Source organism: Micromys minutus (genome assembly GCF_963924665.1).
Source record: "Micromys minutus genome assembly, chromosome: 5".
Lineage (NCBI taxonomy): Eukaryota > Metazoa > Chordata > Mammalia > Rodentia > Muridae > Micromys > Micromys minutus.
The window spans coordinates 33912968-33927938 of record NC_137974.1 but is presented as its reverse complement, the minus strand read 5'-3'; the positions used below and the strand labels follow the sequence as shown (position 1 = coordinate 33927938).

Sequence of the window (14971 nt, the reverse complement as noted above, 5' to 3'; positions counted from 1 at the left end):
GACTTGGCTTGACTTGGTGTTGGCCATGGCTGGGAGCACAGAGAGGACTTCTACAGAAAATTAGACAGTGACTCTATAGGTGAGGCTCCCCACTGCAGATCCTGATAAAAAGAGGCAGTCCATGGTTTTAAGGAATTTATTGCCATGGCAAAAAATGGACATGTAATACCATAATCTTTTCTCCTGATATTTAGGTGTCTCATTAAAATGTAGCTATGTCTTGGGCCTGCATGGACACATGTCATGTCCTCTGCATGTGGAGGGGTTGGAACATTGTCCTTAAGTGACAGAAGGCCACAAAATCTATGGGAGACTGTGGCTAGTGACAGAGGCCTGGTACCCAGGAACAAGCCAAACTCCGTTCGTTCCTTCAGAGTCTCTGTGGTTTCTAGTATTAGCTCAACCAGGAACCAGATTATTTTGCAGGATCCCACAGTTAATATATCCCAAAGCTGGATATTTATCTGCTCTTTGGAAACCTGAGATAAGAAACATCTATATAAATAATCAATAGTGTAGCCTCATATAAGCTAACAATATGTGCTACTCATTGATTCTGGTCAATAGAAGGACTTTGTCTTATTTTATTCTTGAACCCAAACTCCCAGACTACCCTAAAAATCATCAACAGAAAATTGAGTATGTAAAACATTTTAGGTGCCATTAACAAAAGTGTAAGATATTTTTAAAGAATCAAAGATGGGTTGTAGATTTTGTAAATTTTATTTATAGTCAACTGCTCTTGTGCAGAAATAACTTATCTTTGTTTTCTGCTGGCTTAGGTCAAAATTAATTCAAGAGCTGTAGAAGAGAATTTTTAAAGTTTATTATGGAAGGGTCGTTATAATTATTTTTGCCTTTTACATCATACACTCAAGAGGAAATTTTGGCACATGTTTTATCTTGCCTTTTTCTTGCTGTTACAGAAATTAGACATCCACAGAACAGCATCCTGTTTGCAATGCTGTAGATCAGCAGAGACATCAAGGAAAAGGATTCTTTCAGGATCACTAAGCTCTTGGAAGAAGGCAGTTCCTTTCCTTCAGAAGCCCCGTTTTCCAACTGACCTGCCTTCATCCTGAGTCATTTTATCTCATTGCATGTACACCTCTTTTTTTTTGCCTTCAGGAGGACCTCAAGCCCTGTGTTTTCTTTTGCTCACTGTCAGATCTTATAGTCACACAAATGTGTCCTTCATATATGCATTTTCTCTGTGTCATTAGGTGAGGGTGCCTCTTGTGAGCCTGGCAACAATTATGCATCCATACACTTGAGGGCACCCCACAACAAAGACCTAATAATAACTAATTATACAATAAACTCTTTTGTGTACATTCTTTTCAAAAAATACATAATACTTGAAAATGGCTTGCAAGATAATTATCTGTGATTTTCATTTGCTAATATCTGTAGTTTTTTCCTATATTTAATTTGATTCATTTGTAAATTTGATCAACTTTGATAAATTTGTCAGTATAAGAAATGAGTATAAGACTCATTTCTGGAGCTTATTGTTAGTAAATTAAACTTCAATAACAATGTCTAATATTTATGGACCTTCATATTTCAGAAAATGTTTTATGGTATTATTAAGAAATTTAATTCTTACAACCCAGTAATTAATATAGTAAAACAGATAAGTAAACTCTATGCTAAAACAGAGCTGTTATGTGGGTTGTAATATTCAATAAGAACTTTCCATTCCATTTTAAGTTGTAAAATTTTAATGTTTATTCTGGTATGCATTCATGTTATGAAAAGTCATTAAATGGAAAAAAATCAAGATTTCTGGAAGATTGCATATATAATAGAAAATTATATAAAATTCTCCTCAAGGCAAAAGTTGATATAAATAGATTAATATTGATTATAGAAATTTCATCAAATTTCCTTGGAATTAGTTGATGATGCTAATTATTATATTTGAGATAAAGCGAGTTACTTTAAACTTCAGTTATTTTAAGATTTTTATTGATATATGAAGAGTTAAATGTAACTTAATTTTAGGAAGATAATTTGAATTACTTTCATACCTACAACACAGGCTGCATGAATATAAATTCAACATAGAACTGTACCTCAAGAACAATCTCTTATCAGCTTCACATTAAGGTCTGGGTCTCTGCCTACTGACTCACACCATGCTGAGGTAGAATCATTGCACACCATGCTCAGAATAATCTCGAATTTTGACTACCAAAACTCCAATTTTTTTCTCTAATTAAATACTCTCTGTATTTACATTTGAAATGTTATCCTTTTCTCCAGCTCCTAACATCCCTCCCCTCCATTTGTCTTCACAAAGGTGCACTGGATCCTAATCACCCTCTCCATCTCAGTGCCTTGGCATTCCCCTACATTGGGAAATCCTGCCATCTCTGGACCAAAATTCATCTCTTCTCACATTGATGCCAAACACTTGTATCTTCAGGTACATATGCAACTTCAGCCATAGTCTCTCAATCTGTGTTCAGTGGTTGGTGATTTACTCCATGGAAATTGTAGAGGGTTGATTGGTTGACAATGTTCTTCTCATGAAGGTGCAACCCATTTCAGCTCCTTCAGGCCTTTCTTTAGACCCTCACTGAAGTCCCCACGTTCCGTCCGATGTTTAGCTGCAAGCATGCTTAACTGTATCTGGATGACGCTGGCAGAGCCCCTGAGGTGGCAACACTATCTGGTTCCTGCCAGTAAGTATTTCTTGGCATCAGAAATAGTGCTTGGGTTTGGAGGCTACATATGTTGTGGTTCCCCAGGTGAGGCAACCTCTGAATGATCTTTTCTTCAATCCCTATTCCTCTATTTGACCTTGTATTTTCCCTTCTAAGAAAGACTGCGGCATCCTCATTTTGGCCTTCCCTCTTTTTGGGTTTCATAAGATCTGTGAATTATTTCTTGGGTATTAGAATTTTCTGGGGCTAGTATCCACTTGTCAGTTACTGCATACCATATGTGTTCGTTCGTGACTGGGTTACCTGACTCAGAATGACAGTCTCTAGTTCCATCCTTTTGCAGAGTAATTTCATAAAGTCATTGTTTCTAATAGCTGAGTAGTATTCTCTTGTGTAAATGTACTACAATTACTGTATCCATTTCTCTGTTAAAAGACTTTCCAGCTTCTGCCTATTACAAATAAGGCTGCTATGAACAAGGTAGAGCATGAATCCTTGTTATATGTTGGAGTATCTTTGGAGTATATGCCCAGGAGTAGAATCACTGGGATTTCAGATAATATTATATCTAATTTTCAAAGGAGCTGCCAGAATGATTTCCAGAGTGGTTGTACCAGCTTACAACCCTACCAACAGTAGAGGAGTGTTCCTCTTTCTCTGTATCCTTACCAGCATCTGCTGTCATCTGAGGTTTTGATTTTAGCCATTCTGAATGGTATGACATGGAATCTCAGGGTTGTTATGATTTGCATTTCCCTGATGGCAGAATTCTATCAGGCTTTCATAGAAGACCTAATACCAATACTCTCCAAAATATTCTACAAAATAGAACCAGAAGGAACACTACCCAACTTGTTTTTCGAAGCGGTATTTACACTCATTCCTAAACCACACAAAGACATTACAATAAAAGAGAACTTCAGAACAGTTTCTCTCATAAATATCGATGCAAAAATACTCAATAAAATTCTTGCAAAACACAACAAAACAATCATTCACCATGATCAAGTAGGCTTTATCCCAAGGATACAGGGATGGTTCAATATATGGAAATCCATCAACATAATCCAGTATATAAACAAACTCAAAGGAAAAAAAACATGATAATCTCACTAGATGCTGAGAAAGCATTTGACAAAATTCAACACCCCTTCATGATAAAAGTCTTGGAAAGATCAGGAATCCAAGGCCCATACCTAATCACATTAAAAGCATTATATAGCAAACCAGTAGGCAACACCAAAGTAAATGATGAGAAACTTGAAGCAATACAACTTAAATCAGGGACTAGATACGGCTGTCCACACTCCTCCAGCTATTCAATATAGTCCTGGCCAGAGCAATTAGATTACAAAAGGAAGTCAAAAGGATACAAGTCGGAAAGGAAGAAGTCAAAATACCAAATTTCTAATTTTACTGTTCACTTAGTCATCAGTGTAAGCATCATACACATAGTCTGGCAAAATAAATAATGAAATAATAGAAATAATGAGACTCTCCTACTTCCCCACACTAACACAGAAGGAGTCACTTAAAGAGAAAGAGAAAGAAAGTGACATGAAGATAGCTTTTTCACATCTAAATTTTTAAATTATTTTTCAAATTATATTTTAGGGTCCTATAAAATTAAAAATTGTATGAACTAAATATTTATCTAATTGATATTGTGCTAGAGTATTTGTCACTGATTCTTCAATTTTATGACTTGAATTTCCCAGTAAAGAGTCACACCTATGTTGAAGATTAACCAAAATGATCAAATAAATTTCCATGTCATCTTTTTTATTTGGTTTAATTTGATGCTTTGTTTTTCCAGTTTTTTTATTTTTTTTTCATTTTTGCCTTTTGTTTGGTTTATTGTTTTCTTTTGCTTGATTTTAGTTAAAGACAGGGTTTTTCTTTGTAGGCCTGGATTTCTTGGAACTCACTTTGTAGATAAGGTTGGTCTCAAACTCGGAGATCCCTGCTTCTGTCTCCTTAGTGCTGGGATTAAATGAACACAATACCACCATCCAGCCATTCTCCCAAAGTGTATCTGAGCTGATTTTTCTGATAACAAACAGGTAAATTTTTTTTCATTAGACTATCTGGTTTTAATTAATAATCATGTGAACAGTTACAACATGAGCACTGCTTCTATGTCACTAGTGTTCCTACCTCTCACTCACCTCCTCCAACTCCTCCCAAACTCCCTGCTGATACACTCAACATTCCTTCTTTAATTACTATTGTTACATATGTGTAACTTGCATATATAAACATTTTTCTTTGGTCCTATGTATATATATATCCAGAATTAACACTTGGGATTGGATAAGCTGTGGTGGTACTCATTGCCCTACAAGAAGAGTCTCTATTTCTCAGTAGATATTGAACATGTGTACCTCTTCATGAAGAGGTAGGATCATGAAGATTTTCCCCTGTCCATGTTGGCATTTCAATTTAAGCTCATTTATTAAGCAGCCCCATTGTTTAGAGTTAAAGTATATCGCTTTACTGTTATGTATAGACAAGACTGTCTTACGGAGAACATCCTGTTTTTTTGGGATTTTATGAAGTTTCTGCTCTATCCTGTGTGATTTTCCAAGAGTCCTTATGTGTTAGTGTTGTATTATATATGTAAGGGGTGAGTTTGTATACCTACCTGTTACTTATTATTATTATTATTTTTTTGCATTTGACTATTTGTTGGTATCTGTAATTCTACCTTTTTTCCCATTAAAAGTTTATTTCTGATGAATAAATATAATTTATGTAATATGATAAGTTAATTTATATGATTAAACATTATGACAAGGGCAGAGCTTCTCTTTCTTGTTTTCTGATAGGCATGACTGCAGAGGGTCTCACATGCTATTGCTTCTTGGTGGGCAGCGAGTTAGGTTCCAGTGAAACCAAATAAAACTTAACCTGCCCACAAAAATGTGTCAGCCTGTCATGTGAGACCTGAATCACCATCATAACTCCTAAGACCTTTGGCTTTTAAGGCTCTGGGTACTGTTGCCTCTCAGCCTTCAGGCAACAATTTACTTCCAATTCCTTGCTACTTGCACAGTCTCTTAGATGTGTCAGTGCACTCAGTCACAGAGTTTGTTTCCTCTAGGCATCTGAGCAGAGCACAGTGTGGGGATCTTAAACTTTACAATCTGGGGGCCTTACCTTAGCCCAGAACTACAAAGCTCAGGGAGGTTTAGGGGATCACCCACCAGAGAAAAAAGAGGAGGTGCAGTGAGCATCTCTTACCACTTCCACCCTGATTCCTTCATAAAGTTCTTGTTCTAAAGCCACCTAGGAGGTGGGAATAGATATGTGCTTTTAGGTAGTGGTACCTTTTGCCTAAAGTCTATGTGTTGCTGGGAACAAACCCAGGGACTTCCTTGTACTTTTGAGGCAAACGTTTTAACACTAAGTTATACCCGCTAGCCTTTGGTTTTCTGAGATAAGACCTTGCTACTCAGATCAGGATGGCCTTAAACTTGCAGTTCTCTCTCTATCTTTTTATAGAAAGTTTTTGATAAAGGATGGGAGTTACACTTATTTATACAGTTAAGAATTTAGCACCTAGAGAAAGGACTGAAGATGCTGAAAGGGTTTGCAACCAAATGGAAATAACAAAAATGTAAACCAGTCAAACGCCCCAGAGCTCCCAGGGACTAAATCACCAACCAATGAGTACACATGGAAAGACCCATGGCTCCAGTTGCAATATAGTATTGTCTGGTATCAATGGGAGGAGAGGCCTTTGTTCTGGTGAAGGCTCATTTTCCCAGTGTAGGGGAATGTCAAGGCTCTTAGGTGGGAGAGGGTGGTTGGGAGAGGGAGCATCTTCATAAAAGCAAGGGGAGGGAGCGGTGGGATGGCAGTGGAGAAAAGGGGGAGAGCATTTGAAATGTAAATACAGAGAATATCTAATAATAATGATAAAAAAAGAATGACATTGGTTAAGGAAAATGCCAGTAGAATGTTCTCTTCTTGAGCTCTTTGAACCACAGGTTGTTGTCTAGTTTGATAGTACTAGCCATGAATTTGCCCCTGTTGAACAGACATTAAAACTTACCAAGTATGGCTTAATTCCAAGTTAAAGTGCCATTATTGCAACACTGGGAATATCTTCCACGCTTTTCTCTATTGATGTTTGTAGATTTTACAAGTAGACAGGATTATGGGTGTTTCTTTCCCTTGGAACCTGCATTGCACTTTCTTATACTGTGAGAACCTGTGATTAGAACCAAAACATTAATGTATACTCCATGCTACTCCACCAAGGATACTCAGCCATATTCATTATCAAGAGCTAGAAAAACTGGAGAAAACCTAAATGATCTTCAAGTGATAAATGAATAATTGAAATATGGAACATAAATGCAAGAAAAATCTATTCATCTATAAAGAACAACACAATTATTTATTTTATAGTTAAATGGAAGAAAGTAAAACATATACGTAGAGAGGTAACCTTCATCTGGAAATGCAAATAACTTTTTCTTTATATGTGCAGATTATTATTAACAAACCACTAGGTTCTACCAGGGCAAAAGTTCATAAATTCATTAGATATAGTCTAAGTTTTATAGCAGAATTCCCAATTTTGTTATAAGCCTCTTATCTACTGCCCTTCAATGTAATGGAAAGATGAATCAATTTAAGATTATTCATGGTTCTATAACTGCTACAAGCTTATATACCCTCTTTTACATAGTAACGTGCCACTCAGACACCTTAATCCATATGTTGGACAATGTGAATGGTCATTCAAGTTAGGTTTAGAATACATGATCCTTTTCCTTTGAGATTAGAACTGTACCTGTTTGTTTTTATTTGTTTTTTATCATTAATATAGTATATTGCAAGCAAGGGAATATTTATTTATTTGCAATTTTTGAAATTCTTATTGACATTGAACATTTGCCTCTTTACAAATTACAAAAAAAAAATCTGATAGAGTAAATTATGACAGCCTGCAGAAGAATAAAGGGAGAAGAAGAAATAGGAGGAGAAAAAGAAAAAAAGAACAGGAAGAAAGAAAAAGAGGGAGGAGAAGAAAAAAGAGGAGGAAGAATAATTCCTTTTAGTGTATTTGAAGTAAAAATACAGGGGTTGTGAAAGGAAATCAGTTAGCAAAGCCATTTTAAACCAAAGTTCATTTACTTTTCTGAACTAGAGTTTTTTTTTAGTAAAAGCAAAATGACTGTCTAGGGTATAGCAAATGCAATGAATTGGGAAAGGTTTCTTAGTCTCTACCAAATAGTTTCCTTAATCATTACCTACTGACCAGGTCTAGCAGGAAAGTTAATGAAATCTAGTAGGCAATCTATAGCACTTGACCAAAGTAGATTTAATCTTCCCCTTGGCTTCACTAAACTTTAGAAGGATTTCTTCTGATTGTCCGCTTTTGGCTTCAGAAATCTTGAAATTAACATTTTTTTCATTGCCAGATTATGAAGCACAAATCTGCCTATAGGAAAATTCTTTGCTAGTTTCAAGACTCATGTGTGCTGTGCATTAATCCATGACCTGAGAGCCATCTCGTTGAAGTCAATACACCTAGGATGATGTTTCACAGCAGTTTTCCTGGTGTGGGAAGGTCAGAGTCTAGGATCAGTGAGCACATAAATGTAATAATAAGTTCATTCTATGCTCTAATCTGAACACAAGAGAACATCCATGTCTCTCTAGAGTGAAAAGGGCCTCTTTGCTTACTTTATTCTGTTAAGTGATAATATTACTAAAACAAATTTTAAGACAAAATTTAAGACAAAAATATTAATGCACTTCTGAAAAAAAAAGCAACAAAGACATTCCCTTTAATCATAGTGTGTAACATACAAATTATATGATAAAACGTGTTTTTATTATGGTAAATATCATGCCGATTTATGCATATGCATTTTCTTTATTCCTTAGTTATACTGTTAGTGATAATGCCTGGAGATAGGAACAATATTTACCAGCAATTTATCACAGAATTTATCTTGTTTTGAAGAGCCTAGATGAACAGCCAAATCAGAATACACTTTGTATGTTATGAGGTGTGCGTGCCCAGTGCAAAGAACAATGACAGGTCTCTGGATGCGACCAGGAGAAATGTACAAGAAAGCCGTGGAAAACAGTGTCAGCACATCTGGAATTTATATACAGACCTCTGTATCACTGGACCAAATAGTTTGCAGAAAGAAGTTAGGAAAGAGGCAGGGAGCAAGGCAGGAAGAACAGGTTGGGGCATTTATACTATGAATCATGCAGATATATTTGATTTTCATTTAGTAAAATTGATCCATGTGTGCACGTAGATTAATAAGTTCACTCATTTGATAGTTCGAAATAAACTCCAACTCATACATCCCAGATGTCATGGAGATGTACAAACTTTATACTCATAGAAAATTATTAGAATTGGTGTCTCCAGAATTCTGTAAACACAGACATCTAGATATCACTTTTATCTAGTGATTAAAGGAGGCAACAGAAGCCTCAGAAACCTGGCTGACCACCACCAAAATGGGAAGCCTGAGAGGCTAAATGACTCACCACTTTCTCATTCCTTCCTTCCTTTCCTCAAAACCTGCCTTGGGGAAGGGTAGCATTGTTTGTCTCTGCTTATTTATAAGATGCTTGTTACCTGGCTTGTCAAATTAACCACATCGGGACTGAAGAACAATGTAGCAATTGATTATTGTTTTCTGCTTTCTACCTTTCAATAATAGCTTGGGTGCTGGCATTCAGCTTACAAAAGAATATAGATTTATGCAAATCCAGCCCTCAGATGCAGAGAACTATGGCAAAAACAAATTCCATTTTGAATTTGAAATGGGTGTTGGAGGTTGTTACAAGACACAGAAATGATATATTGAGATAATGAACAGAACAGACCTATGCTGGGATGGCTCCTTCTTTCTGGAGCTTTCTCTCTTCTTTTTTAACCCAGCATGTGGGGCAGCAACTGCCTTCACTTTTCAAATATTCACATTAATTTTTTTTTAAAGAAAAGTCATGTAAGCCGGGTGCATTTGGAACACCATGTAAATGGAATGAAATAAGACATAGAAGAGAATTATAGAGTTCAAATAAACACTGTCAGCTATTGTGGTCAATTATGGAACAAGGTTGGAAATGCACTCTTAGGGGAAACAATTAAAAAAAATATTCTAATTGTTTTCTCATTTCTCATACTGCTTTTTAAGTATTAGATGAATACCATCATCAAGCATTACTGTCAACTCTGTTACAGAAATTAAGGAAAAGTGAGGTCCTTGATAGCTATTTAGGCTTTCTCAGCTCAAGTGGACTCAACTCAAGTGATAATGTTCTAGAAACTCACAGTCACAACAAGACTTCTATTTAGTCACTTTATGAGCCAGGACTGAGGCATGAGAAAATGACCTTCCCAGGCCACATGAGCCACTCATAGGGCTTTAAGAATTTTTCACCCTTGAGGCTGGACTGATTTTCTGACATGAACCAGTACCCTGAGCAAAGCATTTCTGGAACACATGGCCTCAAGCTAATGTGACTGCAATCTAGAATGTGAATCAGTGCCTTCGGTCAGAAAGTGTGGTATTACTAACTGAGATCCTTGTATCTTTGATTGAATACTGCCCTCCCTTATTATCTCTACAACAATGCTGTACAATTGTAAAAGTTCAGGGAAGAATACAAACTACTGAAACTTGAACATCCAGGATTCTCTCCACCTCCCATTCCTGCTCTATGACAAGAGGTCTGGGATCCATTAAAAGTAAATTGAAAAATCTATTTTTCAAGGTGAAAACATTTACCCAGCACATAAACAACAGAAGATTTTTTATTTTCATACAAAAGGGGTAAATTCTTTATTTTCTTTCAGGGATTTTGAATGTCCAGAGCTTTCAGGTAAACAAGTTTTCCTGTCTTGATTGACAGAATTCCCGTTCAGAATTCATACTCCCCTGTGTTACTATGGAATACAGATTCCTTATTGAAGCTGTTTTGTCTCATAAATAATTCTAAAATGAACTCAGAAGAAAACTTGCAAACAACCTTATTAGATACTGAGAGAAATACACATGGCAGACAAGATTGAGATCTCAATCACTTCCAGGAGGTGGATGGATAAGAGGAAGAAGATTGCTTTCTTAGTTAAAGGTAAAAGGATAAAGCAAGCTAAACTATTTCTTGGCATACCAGGTGCCTTTAGAAAGAATACTGAAAATGTACAGGGTATCCGAGTAAGTAGGATTCCAATTTTGGCATTTACCCAAAATAGATAGTTTATTATAGAACTCAAAAAAGGGGGGGGGACAAACTCATCAGTGAGGATACATTTATGAGGACTTGACACAAGCTAGAGTCCTTAAAGAGGGGGAAAAAGCACCATAAAGAATACATCTCCACAAGATAATAGTAGAGAGCATTTAGAGCATTTTATTTATTATGATTGGTGCTGAAGAACCTAACCCATTGTGGTTGGGGCTGAAACTGTATTGGTGGTCCTGAGTTCCTAACAAAAGCAAGATAAATAAGCCATAAGGAAAAACAAGTAAACAGAACTCTCTGGTCTCAGTCTCTGCCCCGCACCATGTTCCTTCCCTGTTTCAGTCTCACCCAAGAATTCATTCAATGGTGGAAATAGATCGGGAAGTATAAGCCAAATAAATCTTTTCCTTTCTTGGTTGTTATGGTCATAGTGTCTTATCACAGGATTTGCAACCTAAGACAAGAGATCGCCTCAAGGGGGAGGCTGTATGTATATAAAAGCACAGATTTTCTAAGAAGAATAGCTATTCCTCCCACTCTCTTATATGTGTAGAAGAAAGTTATTTTTCTTGAGGCTCCAATTTATAGAAATGTGTTTTGCTTATTCTTGGGAATGACATTTCTATATGAATTCACTTCTATGGGACGGGAGAAGAATATATCTTTGTAAATTTAATTTTTTCAGTGCCATGACTCCACCCAGAAAAATAAAAAAAGAAGTCAGACAATATTAGCTTGAGCACAAATCATGTGATGGTGTAGGTTTAAAAATGTTAACAATAGAAAGAAATGATTGATAATATAAATATAATTGACAAGGAATCAGACATCCTCTAAGGGATCTATCAAAACCCTGCTAATTCTCCTCCTAAAATGCCATAGTAATATATAGGTTTGGTGATGTTGATGAAACCCCCTTTACATGGTATGTAACATTTTAAAAAAGGCTGCTGTATACTTTTCTATCTACCAAATTAGCATATAATGAGTAAAACTAGAGGCAAAGTCCAAAACAGTTTATGAAAGAGAGTCCATATATCTAAACGACTTCTGTTCTACTTTGCCTCCCATTGCTATAAGCACCATGTCCCAAGCAACATAATGGAAGAAAAGGTTTGTTTAGCTTACACTTCCCCATCACAGTGCATCATTGAGGGAAGACATGACAGGAACTCAACCAGGAACCCAGATCTAGAAAATAAAGTAGAGACAAAGTGGCATACTATCTTGCTTCTTTTGGCATTCTTTGATATATTTCTTATATATCCAGACTGACTTGTTGAGGGGTGGCATTGCACAACATGTCTTGAACCCTCTTACAGCCTTTAACAACCAAGAAAATTCCTGTAATTCTGTCAATACTAAAATGGCAGACACCTGGATTTGAGCATCTATCTCTATCTTTTGCATGTGACACAGAATATAAAAGAATAACTCCCATAGTATAGTGGTGGCCCATTTTATTACAAACCACCTCTGGAAGAACTTATCTTAAAATTTTGGCTAAGTGATGATAGTCTACTAAAGATAGCCATTCAATAAATAATTTCCATATTTATATGAGCCATTAGGAGATTACTCATGACCACCAAGAGTTCATTCTTATTGTGTCTAATCTTTCCAGGCTATTTCTTGATTGCCAAAGAAGAGAATCAATATCACTAAAGAGACAAAACAGAAATGACTCTGTCAAAACAAAATAAAACAACAACAAAAGTAGTGTAATTAGTAGAAGGAAAGTTGTGTTGACTTTAAATTTTCTTGTTAAACTCCCCATGGTTTTTATGTTTTGTGAGGAAAATACAAAACATGTCTAATTTTGATAGTATAATTGATTCTACAACAAAATGATGTGCTAAGTCCTTACTTGCTCTGATGTAAGTATCCAAACAAAAGGATTTCTAAAAGAATGTAGGAAGGGAGGCAGAGAGGAAAAAATGGAGAGAGAGGGGGGGGGGGAGAGAGGGAGGGAAGGGGGGGGAACAAAATGCCTGTAGAAGTGTCCTCTGTTGGGGAATCCTCAGAAGGAGCACTGTCTTTCCCATGAGTGCTAAGTTGACAAGTAAAGCTCACTGTGACTACATCCAAGTCCAATATTATTTGATAGACTTTATAAACCAACTTATGAAAAGAATTTCTTTTCAGACTGTAAATGTGCTTTAAAAAAAAAGTGTGAATGTTCAAATCTGTATCACACCAGTGTGTCTCAAAAAAAAAAAATTGCCTCAGTATCATGAAAATAGCGGAATAATTTTCTCCCCCTAAGGAAACCGATACCAAATCACACTCATGGGTAACTGATGTTTGAGGGCAAAAAACCTGGCTATGCTCTGCCACCAATGAATTCCACTTAAAGAATCAAAATTGATGAGAGAAAATTTAAACAATGTGTAATTTGGGACAGAGTGGAGAAATCTGCATCTTTCAGATATGATCAGGAAAGCTAAAAATTTGGACAAAAGAGTCCTGTGGTTTATTTTTCAGTTCTGGTTCCTCAGGGTGAGCAAGAGAAATCCATTTGGCTTGAGGGGACAATAAACTAATAGTTGATGATGTCTCACACTTAGAGTGCAGTCCTGTCATTATGGTTATTGCTTTCCTGCTAGTTACTTTGTTACTTGAGGCTCTGCTTTTTGTCCTGTCTAAAGTGACCACAAGTATAAGGAGTTAACTGTTGGGTGTTGCATTATTTAGTGAACTTTGTAGCATTACATTATACTAAGCTGAATACATAATACTTCAGATATTCTCATCCATGTTTCTTTTTTAGCCTTGAGGGAAAATGAAATGAGTTAGGTACCACTGATTTCTTGACAGAGTGCTTTAATGATTAGCCCCTCACATATAAACAGAGGACAGTAAAGTCTATGTCCTGATGTCAAGAAAGGAGAAAGGTCACAGAGGCAGATAATGTTGTTAGATGTTGAGAACTCTTATGCAAACAAGACATATTTTACTCACTGAATAGGAAGGCTGGCTATCCATGAAGGCACTGAATGGCTTCCAGGCACAGGACAACCCACACTGTCTGCACACAGACCATATGGTCAGCAGAAATGGCTACAGATGAATATATAGGCAGACTGGCCAAAGCAAAGGCCTTGGACACAAAGGCCATATTTATAAAGTATCATAAAAAAGCAGTCTTCTCACATCACTGCTTATTTTGAGGTTCCTCATGGAACTGATTCATAGCCCTACTCCATGTCTGATGTCATCCTTGTTGTACTTGACTGATTCCATATCATATCAGCACAAGATTCTGTAAACATATATTGGCTATATTGTTGCAAAAGTAAATGATATAGACACAGAAGGAAGACTCATATCCAGTGTTCAGTATCTTGTAAGCCCCAGGAAGGAATCAACAGTTTTGACACATTTAGTGCCTGCTATAAGGCACAGAATAAAACAATGGCTAGAACTCAGGAAGAAAATCTACCTTTTCATCTTCTACTTATTTCTTTGCTTTTAGTAAATTTGTTTATTTGCAGGCATTAGGCAGTATCTTAGTCCGGGTTTCTACTCCTGCACAAACATCATGACCAAGAAGCCAGTTGGAGAGAAAAGGGTTTATTCAGCTTACAATTCCACATTGATGTTCATCACCAGAGGAGGTCAGGACTGGAACTCAAGCAGGTCAGGAAGCAGGAGCTGATGCAGAGACCATGGAGAGATGTTACTTACTGGCTTGCTTCCCTGACTTACTCAGCCTGCTTTCTTATAATACATAATAGTACCAGCCCAGGGATGGCATCAAACACAAGGTGCCCTCCCTCTCTTGATCACTAGTTGAGAAAATGCCACATAGCTGGATCTTATAGAGGCATTTCCTCAAAGGACATTCCTTTCTCTGTGATAACTCCAGCTTGTGTCAAGTTGACTCACAAAACCAGCCAGTACAAGAAGTAACATCACTGATTTACCTTTGTGTATGTGTGTGTGTGTGTGTGTGTGTGTGTGTGTGTGTGTGTGTGTGTGTGTTAGTTATGAAATTCTCTATAGACTGCTGTTTAAATCCAAATGTACCTAGGGTGAATGCATGCTTACTTCTACCAAAAATGTTA

At 36.6% G+C, this 14971-nt stretch overlaps 1 pseudogene across 1 annotated transcript in view; it reads left to right on the top strand.

Moving 5' to 3' along the window:
* Positions 1-2641: 2641 nt before the first annotated feature.
* Positions 2642-14971, top strand: part of LOC308421104 (torsin-1A-interacting protein 2-like) — a 32113-nt pseudogene continuing 19783 nt past the window's right edge. The window contains exon 1 of the transcript in view: positions 2642-2690. The product of the transcript in view is annotated as a torsin-1A-interacting protein 2-like (transcript). The remainder of the gene's footprint in view (positions 2691-14971) is intronic.